The 13,103-nt window shown below is 48.1% G+C and overlaps 1 protein-coding gene across 1 annotated transcript in view; it reads left to right on the forward strand.

The window, feature by feature from the left end:
- The first annotated feature begins 4,106 nt into the window (after positions 1-4,106).
- The window catches only part of LOC135544020 (protocadherin-16-like), a 279,018-nt gene continuing 270,021 nt past the window's right edge, over positions 4,107-13,103 (forward strand). Inside the window, 1 exon segment of the mRNA XM_064971357.1 lies at positions 4,107-4,759. The gene's annotated coding sequence lies outside the window, so the exon portion shown is untranslated.

The raw sequence follows: 13,103 nt of genomic DNA on the forward strand, positions 1-13,103 counted from the left end.
CACACACATACATATAGGTACGACACACACACACACACACACAGACAGACAGACAGACAGACAGACAGACAGACAGACAGACAGACAGACAGACAGACAGACAGACAGACAGACAGACAGACAGACAGACAGACAGACAGACAGACAGACAGACAGACAGACAGACAGACAGACAGACAGACAGACAGACAGACAGACAGACAGACAGACAGACAGACAGACAGACAGACAGACAGACAGACAGACAGACAGACAGACAGACAGACAGACAGACAGACAGACAGACAGACAGACAGACAGACAGACAGACAGACAGACAGACAGACAGACAGACAGACAGACAGACAGACAGACAGACAGACAGACAGACAGACAGACAGACAGACAGACAGACAGACAGACAGACAGACAGACAGACAGACAGACAGACAGACAGACAGACAGACAGACAGACAGACAGACAGACAGACAGACAGACAGACAGACAGACAGACAGACAGACAGACAGACAGACAGACAGACAGACAGACAGACAGACAGACAGACAGACAGACAGACAGACAGACAGACAGACAGACAGACAGACAGACAGACAGACAGACAGACAGACAGACAGACAGACAGACAGACAGACAGACAGACAGACAGACAGACAGACAGACAGACAGACAGACAGACAGACAGACAGACAGACAGACAGACAGACAGACAGACAGACAGACAGACAGACAGACAGACAGACAGACAGACAGACAGACAGACAGACAGACAGACAGACAGACAGACAGACAGACAGACAGACAGACAGACAGATAGATAGATAGATAGATAGATAGATAGATAGATAGATAGCCGTAATGTAAATAAGGACATGCTGAAGAGCAGTACTAATACATTACAGATTGATTTTGACAGATCTGGATGGGAGCAAGGACATGACCCTGACTGTCAGTCAGAGTTATTATTGCAAAAAAGACTAAATATCCTCCAAAGCTCAGGAATAAATTATTTTTTATATTCCAGTCTCCGCCAGCTATAACCTCCTGCTGCACTGAGCCTGGTTGAAAACCCAAATTATAGTCAGTCCAGTACACATGTCAATTACACTCATTTATGACTTTGGCTGTCTCATATCTAGGAGATATAACATAGGATTGTATAGTCCTAGGTGTGTGTGTGTGTGTGTGTGTGTGTACCTATATATGTGTGTGTGTGTGTGTGTGTGTGTGTGTGTGTGTGTGTGTGTGTGTCGTACCTATATATATATGTGTGTGCGTGAGCGTGTGCGTGTGTGTGTGTGTGTCGTGTGTATATGTGTGTGTGTGTGTGTGTGTGTGTCGTACCTATATGTGTGTGTGTGTGTGTGTGTGTGTGTGTGTGTGTGTGTGTGTAGTAACTTGGTGTGTTCCAAGCCAACAGACAGGACCCTCCATTTCCTCCAAACGAGGCATTTCCCAAAATGACATCATAGGCTATCAGCTGCAACCGCTGCCATTGGCTAATACAGATTCTACAGGAGAGGTCAGCCTGTCCATAAATATACAGGAGAAGAGGGGAACCACAGTGTAAAAGGCCCTGGGTTTATTAACTCCATCCTCTTGACTTCTGTTGGGCTTTCTGCACCCAAAGAGTTAATCTATGTTCAGGAGAACATACTGACTTAAGCTACAACTGCCACCAAAGGTTTTACAGGAGGGGGCTGGGCTTGGCCAGACAGTCTACAGGAGGGAGCTGGGCTTGGCCAGACAGTCTACAGGAGAGAGCTGGGCTTGGCCAGACAGTCTATAGGAGAGAGCTGGGCTTGGCCAGACAGTCTACAGGAGAGAGCTGGGCTTGGCCAGACAGTCTATAGGAGAGAGCTGGGCTTGGCCAGACAGTCTACAGGAGGGAGCTGGGCTTGGCCAGACAGTCTACAGGAGAGAGCTGGGCTTGGCCAGACAGTCTATAGGAGAGAGCTGGGCTTGGCCAGACAGTCTACAGGAGGGAGCTGGGCTTGGCCAGACAGTCTACAGGAGAGAGCTGGGCTTGGCCAGACAGTCTACAGGAGAGAGCTGGGCTTGGCCAGACAGTCTACAGGAGAGAGCTGGGCTTGGCCAGACAGTCTACAGGAGAGAGCTGGGCTTGGCCAGACAGTCTACAGGAGAGAGCTGGGCTTGGCCAGACAGTATACAGGAGAGAGCTGGGCTTGGCCAGACAGTCTACAGGAGAGAGCTGGGCTTGGCCAGACAGTCTACAGGAGAGAGCTGGGTTTGGCCAAACAGTCTACAGGAGAGAGCTGGGCTTGGCCAGACAGTCTACAGGAGAGAGCTGGGCTTGGCCAGACAGTCTACAGGAGAGAGCTGGGCTTGGCCAGACAGTATACAGGAGAGAGCTGGGCTTGGCCAGACAGTCTACAGGAGAGAGATGGGCTTGGTCAGACAGTTTACAGGAGAGAGCTGGGCTTGGCCAGACAGTCTACAGGAGTGAGCTGGGCTTGGCCAGACAGTTTACAGGAGAGAGCTGGGCTTGGCCAGACAGTTTACAGGAGAGCTGGGCTTGGCCAGACATTTTACAGGAGAGCTGGGCTTGGACAGACAGTCTACAGGAGTGAGCTGGGCTTGGCCAGACAGTCAACAGGAGTGAGCTGGGCTTGGCCAGACAGTTTACAGGAGAGAGCTGGGCTTGGCCAGACAGTCTACAGGAGTGAGCTGGGCTTGGCCAGACAGTTTACAGGAGAGAGCTGGGCTTGACCAGACAGTTTACAGGAGAGCTGGGCTTGGCCAGACAGTTTACAGGAGAGAACTGGGCTTGGCCAGACAGTTTACAGGAGAGCTGGGCTTGGCCAGACAGTTTACAGGAGAGAACTGGGCTTGGCCAGACAGTCTACAGGAGAGAGCTGGTCTTGGCCAGACAGTTTACAGGAGAGAACTGGGCTTGGCCAGACAGTTTACAGGAGAGAGCTGGGCTTGGCCAGACAGTTTACAGGAGAGAGCTGGGCTTGGCCAGACAGTTTACAGGAGAGAGCTGGGCTTGGCCAGACAGTTTACAGGAGAGAGCTGGGCTTGGCCAGACAGTTTACAGGAGAGAGCTGGGCTTGGCCAGACAGTTTACAGGAGAGAGCTGGGCTTGGCCAGACAGTATACAGGAGAGAGTTGGGCTTGGCCAGACAGTTGACAGGAGAGAGCTGGGCTTGGCCAGACAGTTTACAGGAGAGCTGGGCTTGGCCAGACAGTTTACAGGAGAGAGCTGGGCTTGGCCAGACAGTTTACAGGAGAGAGCTGGGCTTGGCCAGACAGTTTACAGGAGAGAGCTGGGCTTGGCCAGACAGTTTACAGGAGAGAGCTGGGCTTGGCCAGACAGTTTACAGGAGAGAGCTGGGCTTGGCCAGACAGTTTACAGGAGAGAGCTGGGCTTGGCCAGACAGTTTACAGGAGAGAGCTGGGCTTGGCCAGACCGTATACTTGGATTAGCTAAAACAACGTGTCATTGGAACACAGGAGTGATGGTTGCTGACAATGGGCCTCTGTACGTCTAAAAATAAGCCATTTCCAGCTTCAAAAGTCATTTCCAACATTAACAAGGTCTTTCTGATCAATTTGATGTTATTTTAATGGACAAAAAATGTTTTTCTTTCAAAAACAAGGACATTTCTTAGTTTCCATGATGTGTGATGTGAACAGGTTGCATTATAATGATGTTTGATGGGTAAAGTATCTCATGTTTTTGTTTATGGTCTCATGTTGTAATTAATGGGGTCCTATATCTATGGCTCTGAAAGCCAGCTAATCAATCCTATGACACTTCCAAATGGTAGTCATTATTAACATAACGATCAGCTGACTCGGATGCAACTCGGGGAAAGGCACGCGCTCCTTTGTCTGAATTTAAACGGAAAACCATTTCCGTTCAGCGGAGCTGGGGGGCACCAAACCCCAATATTTTCTCTCTTTCCTTTCTCAGCTCTGCTCGACTCTCTTTTCCTTCGGTCCCCCTTTTGTGCAGCTCCCCACGTGTCGAATAAATTAGCAAACCCAAATTGGAGGAAAAAGGAGGAGGAGGAGAGGGAGACGAGAGGGGAGAGGGAGGGATTTGAGCCTGGTGTCGGTGTATACGGTTTCATTCGAAGGTGCCACTACTGCGGTGTCCTCTGAGCGCGCGAGCTCTCTTCTATTGGATGCTGAGAGAGCAAGAGAGATACCGTTAGAGATAGAGAGAGAGAGAGAGCGAGAGAGAGAGAGAGAGAGGGGGAAACAAACGTTTCCCATGCCAATAAAGCCCTTAAATATAATGCAAATTAAATTGAATTGAGAGAAAGAGCAAAGAGAGCGAGAAGAGCCGACTGTGGGCTACAGAAGCGTTGTTCTCACCACTAAGCTAACAGCTGAGACTGAACCGAAGAGAGGAGGGAAACCATATTCTGACTGAGAAAACCAGCTCACCTCACCTGCCGCTGGAGAAGAAGAACGGAATGCTATCGCTTTCTGGGGGTGTAACCTAATCCGCAGCGCTAAAAGGGATATCGCCGAATCACTGAAAACGGAAATATTTAGTTTCTTTCTCCATGGTGGATATTATGTAGAGCGGAGAAAGCAGAGAGCAGCAGTCTTGGGCTTATTTTTGATTTGTTTCTGTGGATTGTGTGTCTGTGTGTTTGGGTCGTCAGGGGAATAGGGGAGCAGTGTGCTGCATACTGATCTGGTTTTGGATAAAGGAATACCGGGATATAACGGGACCGGAGCGCACGGCCAGAACAGCGAAGCTTCAGCGGGTTCAGATGCATGTAAGTCACCTTCCCTCTCTATGTCTCTCTCTCACAATTCAATTCTTTCTCTCTCTGTCTCTCTGTCTGTCTCTCTCTCTCTCTCTCTCTCTCTCTCTCTCTCTCTCTCTCTCTCTCTCTCTCTCTGTCTCTGTGTGTGCGCGCGTGTGTCTCCAAGTGTGCGCGCATGTTTCCAAGGCCGAGCAGCAGCAATTGTATTGTCATTTGTGTGAATGAGGATGAATTGGGACGAGTTAGCTATATGTGGCCGACCTGTTTGTGTGTTCCTAAAATCATTCTGGTATGGATTACATATCACTGCATCCAATAGCTGGGGGAACATACGGTACTCTGTAGTGGTGATAAGGAGCCTCTGTCTTGGCTGCAGAGTGCAGACGGCTTGACAATGGAGTCCGTCAGCCGTGTGAGAGAGAGAGAGAGATTGGGATGAGAGGGAGAGAGAGACAGAGAGAGAGACAGAGAGAGAGACAGAGAGAGAGAGATTGGGATGAGAGAGAGAGAGAGAGAGAGAGAGAGAGAGGGAGAGATTGGGAGAGAGGGGGAGAGAGAGAGAGAGAGAGAGAGAGAGAGACAGAGAGAGAGAGAGACAGAGAGAGAGAGAGAGATTGGGATGAGAGAGAGGAGAGAGAGAGAGAGAGAGAGAGAGAGAGAGAGAGGATGGGAGAGAGGGGGAGAGATTGGGAGAGAGGGGGAGAGATTGGGAGAGAGGGGGAGAGAGAGAGAGAGATTGGGAGAGAGGGGAGAGAGAGAGAGATTGGGATGAGAGAGAGGAGAGAGAGAGAGAGATTGGGGAGAGAGACAGAGAGACAGAGAGACAGAGAGACAGAGAGACAGAGAGACAGAGAGAGAGAGACAGAGAGAGAGAGACAGAGAGAGAGAGACAGAGAGAGAGAGACAGAGAGAGAGAGAGAGAGAGAGAGAGAGACAGAGAGAGAGAGAGACAGAGAGAGAGAGACAGACTGAGACAGAGAGAGAGAGACTGAGACAGAGAGAGAGAGACAGAGAGAGAGAGACAGAGAGAGAGAGACAGAGACAGAGAGAGAGAGAGACTGAGACAGAGAGAGAGAGAGACTGAGACAGAGAGAGAGAGAGACTGAGACAGAGAGAGAGAGAGACTGAGACAGAGAGAGAGAGAGACTGAGACAGAGAGAGAGAGAGACAGAGAGACAGAGAGAGAGAGAGCCCCGCTGCTGCTATGAAGATTGTTCTGCCAGCAGCATACCCTCATGATTATCGATTTCTTCATAACCAAACCTACCAGGCAAACAAACGTTTAATAAATGTACTGACACATTTAGCATTAGGCTTTGAGATATGAGGCATTTTTTCACAATGCAAATCTTAGCTAGATTGAAATGATTGAAAGAAGACTCTTTCTGAAATGCACACTCCTCCTGAGCAGGGAAGATTTAATGTAACAGACATTGATTGACAGGAGCGATGTTTCCCCATCAGGACAAAGCTACCGAGGTATTTTCATTGAAGCCTGTCTGTGTAGAGCTACATGACAGCCGGATGGAAGAACCTATTAAAACACCAAACCACCTATTTTTGTCTAACCCTCACTGTGGGTCGCCTATCTGCAGTGAAACGCTATCCACAGATCTCCTTCTCTCTGCCTAAGAATAAAAAAAACTGCTCTTTGTCCGTTAGCTGTTATTAACGTAGGCTACCGCTACCCTGTTACGTTATACCGGCTGCTCTATGCTTCACGGGCCCGGTCTCCAGGCTCTGCAGAGAGAGAGAAGACCGGCCTGGGGCTCGGTGACGGATCGGTTTCTCTCAGAGAAGCTAGGCGTGCGAAGCACCCAGCTGTAAACCGAGTCATGTTGTAATGTGAACCACATGTGGTGGTTCTAGCTGGGTTCAGGTGATCTGTCTGTGAGTTGATGGTTTAAACACAGCAAGTTGTAATTGCCAGCACACACACACACGAGCACGCACGCACGCACGCACGCACGCACACACACACACACACACACACACACACACACACACACACACACACACACACACACACACACACACACACACACAGCGGTGAGTAGGGATGGGCAGTTGAACTACTTTGATTGTTTGAGTACTCAACAAAAAAAAAAATTATCACAAGGCTGCGAGAATCTATGTATCTATGTATCTATAGGTCTATGCATCTATACATATAGGTCTATGCATCTATACATATAGGTCTATGCATCTATACATATAGGTCTATGCATCTATACATATAGGTCTATGCATCTATACATCTATAGGTAAATGTATCTACAGGTCTATGCATCTATACATCTAGGGGTAAATGTATCTATAGGTCTATGCATCTATACATCTATAGGTACATTTATCTACAGGTCTATGCATCTATACATCTAGGCGTAAATGTATCTATAGGTCTATGCATCTATACATCTATAGGTACATTGATCTACAGGTCTATGCATCTATACATCTATAGGTAAATGTATCTACAGGTCTATGCATCTATACATCTAGGGGTAAATGTATCTATAGGTCTATGCATCTATACATCGATAGGTACATTTATCTACAGGTCTATGCATCTATACATCTATAGGTAAATGTATCTATAGGTCTATGCATCTATACATCTATAGGTACATTGATCTACAGGTCTATGCATCTATACATCTATAGGTAAATGTATCTACAGGTCTATGCATCTATACATCTAGGGGTAAATGTATCTATAGGTCTATGCATCTATACATCTATAGGTACATTTATCTACAGGTCTATGCATCTATACATCTATAGGTATATGTATCTATAGGTCTATGCATCTATACATCTATAGGTACATTTATCTACAGGTCTATGCATCTATACATCTATAGGTAAATGTATCTACAGGTCTATGCATCTATACATCTATAGGTAAATGTATCTATAGGTCTATGCATCTATACATCTATAGGTCAATGTTCTATAGGTACATTTATCTATAGGACTATGGACGCAACAATGCCTAATTCATCATAATAATTACAGAAAACAAATCCTAATCGCTAAACTCCTCCATTTATTGTATATTCAGTCAATAAAAAAGCGAGTGCTATTTTAAGATTGATTTATTGTAACCGTAATAACAACTGGTTATATAATATTGTGGAACACAATATTCAAACAGTGGAGCTTGAAGAAAACTACTATCAGGACGCAGGATAAGACCAGATGTGGAGCTTGAAGAAACCTACTATCAGGACGCAGGATAAGACCAGATGTGGAACTTGAAGAAACCTATTATCGGGACGCAGGATAAGAGCCAGATGCAGACAGTTCGAGTCACGGATGTTTATTAACAAAACAGTTGAACAACAGGTCAAGGGTAGGCAGAGGTCAGTAATCCAGGGCAGAGTCAGTTAGGTACAGTACGGCAGGCAGGCTCAGGGTCAGGGCAGGCAGGCAGGCAGGTACAGTACGGCAGGCAGGCTCAGGGTCAGGGCAGGCAGGCAGGCAGGTACAGTACGGCAGGCAGACTCAGGGTCAGGGCAGGCAGAATGGTCAAAACCGGAAGAACTAGAAAACAGGGACTAAAGAAAAAACTTGCTGTTAGGCGAGACAAGATGAACTGGAAACAGAAAACACAGGTATAAATGCTCAGGGGAAAATGGGCGACACCTGGATGGGCTGGAGATAAGCACAAAAACAGTCGAAACAGATCAGGGTGTGACAGTACCCCCCTCTAGGGGTGTCACCTGGTGTCCTACTTGGGCACATACCCGGTTGACGGCAGTGGAATTCAGCGATGAGGACTGGGTCCAGGACGTTCCTAGCGGGGACCCAGCACCTCTCCTCTGGGCCATAATCCTCCCAGTCAACCAAGTACTGGAATCCCCTGACCCGAGGTCGAACACTCAGGAGGCGCCTCACCGTGTACGCCGGATGGCGGTCGATGAGATGGGGGACAGGGGTGGGCCTGGAAAGAGGAGACAAAGGGTTGTGAGGCAGAGGTTTAATCCTTGATACATGAAATGTGGGATGTACTGTATATGGAGGGTGCAGGGAAACAGAGGGGCTAAGAATCTTAGAGGTGGGGAAAGGGCACATAAAAATGGGGGGACAGTTCGCGGGACTCCAACCAGAGAGGCAGATCCTGAGTGGAAAGCCATACCCACTGCCCGAGACGATACTGGGGCGTCGGGGGTCCGGTGTCGGACCACCTGTTGTTGATACCTGGAGGTGGTCTTGAGAAGAGGGCTCGCTTCCAGGTACGGTGACAGCGAGGGACAAATATCTGGGCTGAGGGTATGCTGACTGCTTCCTCTTGCTCAGGGAAGAGCAGGGGCTGATAACCCATCGAACACTTGAAAGGCGAGAGCCTAGTGGCCGAGTAGGAAAGGATGCATTCCACCCACACGAGTTGCTGGCTCCAGGTGGTAGGGTTTGGCAGAGACGAGGCAACGAAGATTAGGCTCCAGGTGGTGGGTTTGGCAGAGACGACGAAGATTAGACTCCAGGTCCTGATTGACTCGCTCCGACTGGCTGTTAGACTGGGGGGTGAAACCCAGAGGACACGTATGGCCGACGACCCAATGAGTGTGCAGAACGCCTTCCAGAACTGGGATGAGAACTGAGGACCCTGATCGGAGATCATGTCCACCGGAAGTCCATGGATCTGGAAGACATGAGCTGCACCATGAGCTGGGCCGTCTCCTTGGCTGAGGGTTGTTTGGGGAAGGATATTAAATGGACGGCTTTGAAAAAACTGTCCACCACCATAAGGATAGTGATGTTGCCATCTGTTACGCACGCCTCTATGAAGAGGGAACGCAACACCCTGCTACAACTAAACTCTCCGTGAAGTGAAAAAGGTATGGACTGTAGGTGCAAGAAAGAATGACAACAGGCAGAATGTGGTACCGTTTACCAGGACTTTATTCCTTCACACGGTAATATGGGGAAAAGGGGCTGGACGGAACCAAAGCAAAGAAAGTAAATCTCAAAGCCCCCCCTCTCCTATCTTACCTGCCTACCCACTACTTACCTAATTTAGCACCACCTGGTGCCCTAACCAAAATACAAGGGAGTGGTCCGCCCAGGTCTTACCTAGTGTGCCTAGACAGCGAATATGCTACGGGTATATGTATGCCCGCGGGCCTCTTGCCTAAGCACTCCCTAGGTGCCTTCCCCTTCCCCCCTGGGAACAAATGAAACAGAATATTAAACAATTTCACAAACAAACTAAGAAACAAAGGACATCAAATAAGCTCTATCTGAGCAACAAACTCACAAAACATACCAACTCTCAGCCCAGCAAAATCTCTAGCAAAATCTCTCTAGCAAAATCTCTGCAATGACCTCCCAGCAAATCTCTAATGACCTCCCAGCAAATCTCTCTCTCCTGAACAGAACACTGGCATTTATATAGCTTCAGAATGAATGGGTAATTGGAGACAGCTGCGTCTTGACGAGGGGGTGGGGTCAGCTCTCCAATTAGCCATGGAATCGACCAATCAGCTGCTTGAGGGATTTCAGGAAGCCATTTCCTAAAATAAACACATGCAAATACACAAACTACAACACATAAACTGGGGAACGTAACACCATCAGATGGAGGGAGACCAGTGGCGAAGTCCAGGGATATATGTGACCAGGGACGGTGAGGGACAGGAAGTGGTTGAAGGAGGCCAGCCTGATGAGTCTTATTCTGAGTGCTGGCGGCGACGAATGTGAAGACGTCAGGAACCATTTTGGGCCACCAAAAGTATTGTCGCACAAAGGCCAGGGTCCGGCCGGAGCCATGGTGGCAGGCAAGCCTGGAGGAATGAACACATTCCAGAGCCAGGGAGCGGGGCAGCGTTCGGGACAAACATCTGGGGTCCGGTTGGGAACGCTGTGCCTCACAGACCTGGTTCTCTATTCCCCAGATGAGTGCAGCCTGTCAGACACGAAGTAGGAAGGATGGTCTCGGGGTCCAAGGGTGTCTCCACGGGGCTATGAAGGTGTGAAAGTGCATCCGGCTTAACATTCTTGGGACCCAGGGCGGTAGAAGATGATAAAGTTTAACCGAGTGTAAAGCAGGGCTCATCCAGCTTGCCTGGAGTTGAGACGCTTGGCGGTGCGGAAATATTCCAGGTTCTTGTGATCCTTCCAGGCAACGAATGGATGTTCCTGCCCTCTCTAACCAGTGCCTCCTCTCCTCCAATGCCATCTTCTCCTCGAGTAGTTCTCGATTTCCCACATCATAACTCCTCTCCATGGCGTTAAGACGATGGGAGAAGAAGGCGCAGGGATACAGATTAAGGTACAGGGCAGAAAACTAGGACAGCCCCCACTCCGTCATCCAAAGCCTGGACCTCCACCATGAACTCACGGGACGGGTCCGGATGGAATAATACGGGAGCTGTGGTGAAGCGGAGTCCAGGAATCCCCGGTTAGCAGCTGGGGACCTTGTGAACGGGACCTTGGGAGATGTGAGTGCTGAAAGAGGGGAGGCCAGGGTGCTGTAACCCTGGATAAAATGGCGATAGAAATGGGCAAATCCCAGGAAGCGTTGCAGCTGCACTCTGGACGAGGGTTGGGGCCAATTCACCACCCCTCTCACCTTTCCCGGAATCCATCTGTACATTACCAGCAGCGATGATGTATCGAAGGAAGGAGATGGTGGAGCGATGGAATTCACATTTTTCTGCTTTAACAAAAAGCTGTTTCTCCAGGAGGTACTGGAGGATTGTCAGACGTGGAGAATGTGTTCTTAAGCTGAGCGGGAAACGACGAGGATGTCGTCGAGGTAAGCAAACACGAAATGGTTCATCATGTCAAGGAGAACGTCATTAACTAGGGCCTGGAACACAGCAGGAGCATTGGTCAGACCGAATGGCATCACCAAGTATTCGTAGTGTCCGCTAGCTGTGTTGAAGGCAGTCTTCCACTTTCCGTATCCGCACCAGATCGTAGGCGTTCCGTAGGTCCAACTTAGAGAAAATGGTGGCCCCCTGGAGCGGCTTGAAAGCCGAGGCGATGAGTGGTAGCGGGACGTCCCAGGGCACTATCAGGACTCAGGATAAGACCCAGAATCACAGATTAACTTCTTGTGGGCTGGCCAACGTCCGGTGAAATTGCAGAGTGCGAAATTCAGAATTATAAATATTTAACTTTCATAAAATCACAAGTGTAATACATCAGAATAAAGCCGCTGTGTCAGATTTCAAAAAGGCTGTACGGCGAAAGCACACCATGCGATTATCTGAGGACAGCGCCCCTCATACAAACACCTGAAAAACATATTTCAACCAGGCAGGTGCGACACGAAAGTCAGAAATAGCGATATAAAAAATGCCTTACCTTTGATTATCTTCTTCTGTTGGCACTCCAAAATGTCCCAGCTACATCACAAATGGTCCTTTTGTTCGATAATGTGGAGCCACCTTGAAAAACTACAATTTCTGTCTCATTTTTCCACAAACCAGCCTGAAACTCTTTCTAAAGACTGTTGACATCTAGTGGAAGCCCTAAGAACTGCAATCTGGGAGGACTTGGCCTTATAATAAACATGACAGCCATTGGAAACAGTGTTGCTGTTTTTGTTTTGGGGGGGGGGGGTGGTTTGACCTCGGGGTTTCGCCTGCCATATCAGTTCTGTTATACTCACAGACATTATTTTTAACAGTTCTAGAAACGTTAGAGTGTTTCTATCCAATACTACCAGCATATGCATATCCTAGCTTCTGGGCCTGAGCAGCAGGCAGTTTACTTTGGGCACGCTTTTCATCCGGATGTCAAAATCTTGCCCCCTACCCTAGTGAGGTTTATAAAACAGGGGGCAGGTGAACGACAGGTCAAGTTCCTAAAGTTTTCTAAATTGATTAACAATTCCACACTACATGGTGATAAATTACAGAAATGGCATATGTTTGGTGAGTAGGCCTATGCTTAATGACACTGATGAAATTATGCTCTTTATCAAACTAATGTTTTTGCATATATTATTTTCAGTGTGGAACCTGCCTATATTTAAGGGGGTTTACCGCCTAGGCTAACCAATTCTAAATGGAACTATCAGTTCGCAAAGTAGCCTAAGCGGGAAAATAACCTAAACACATCATTTGAATTTATGTTAAAACTATCGTCATTTGGCAAGGAATGTAGCTTGGGTATCCCATTAGTAAGACACATGTTTTATAGTCATATATTTACGATGGTAGTTTGTGTGGGCACTCAGCATGCGTGTGTGTAGGGAGCGGTTGGAACACAGTGAATGAAACACAGAGGGGAAAAGGAATTTAGGGATAAGGACTGTGTGATGCTTGGCTTGTTTTTATTTTATTTTTGTGTGCCCCGCTAATTAATGTTGTTTTCAAGACTAAATGGAACTTGCCCGTTC

This window comes from Oncorhynchus masou, chromosome 8, assembly GCF_036934945.1.
Source record: "Oncorhynchus masou masou isolate Uvic2021 chromosome 8, UVic_Omas_1.1, whole genome shotgun sequence".
NCBI lineage: Eukaryota > Metazoa > Chordata > Actinopteri > Salmoniformes > Salmonidae > Oncorhynchus > Oncorhynchus masou.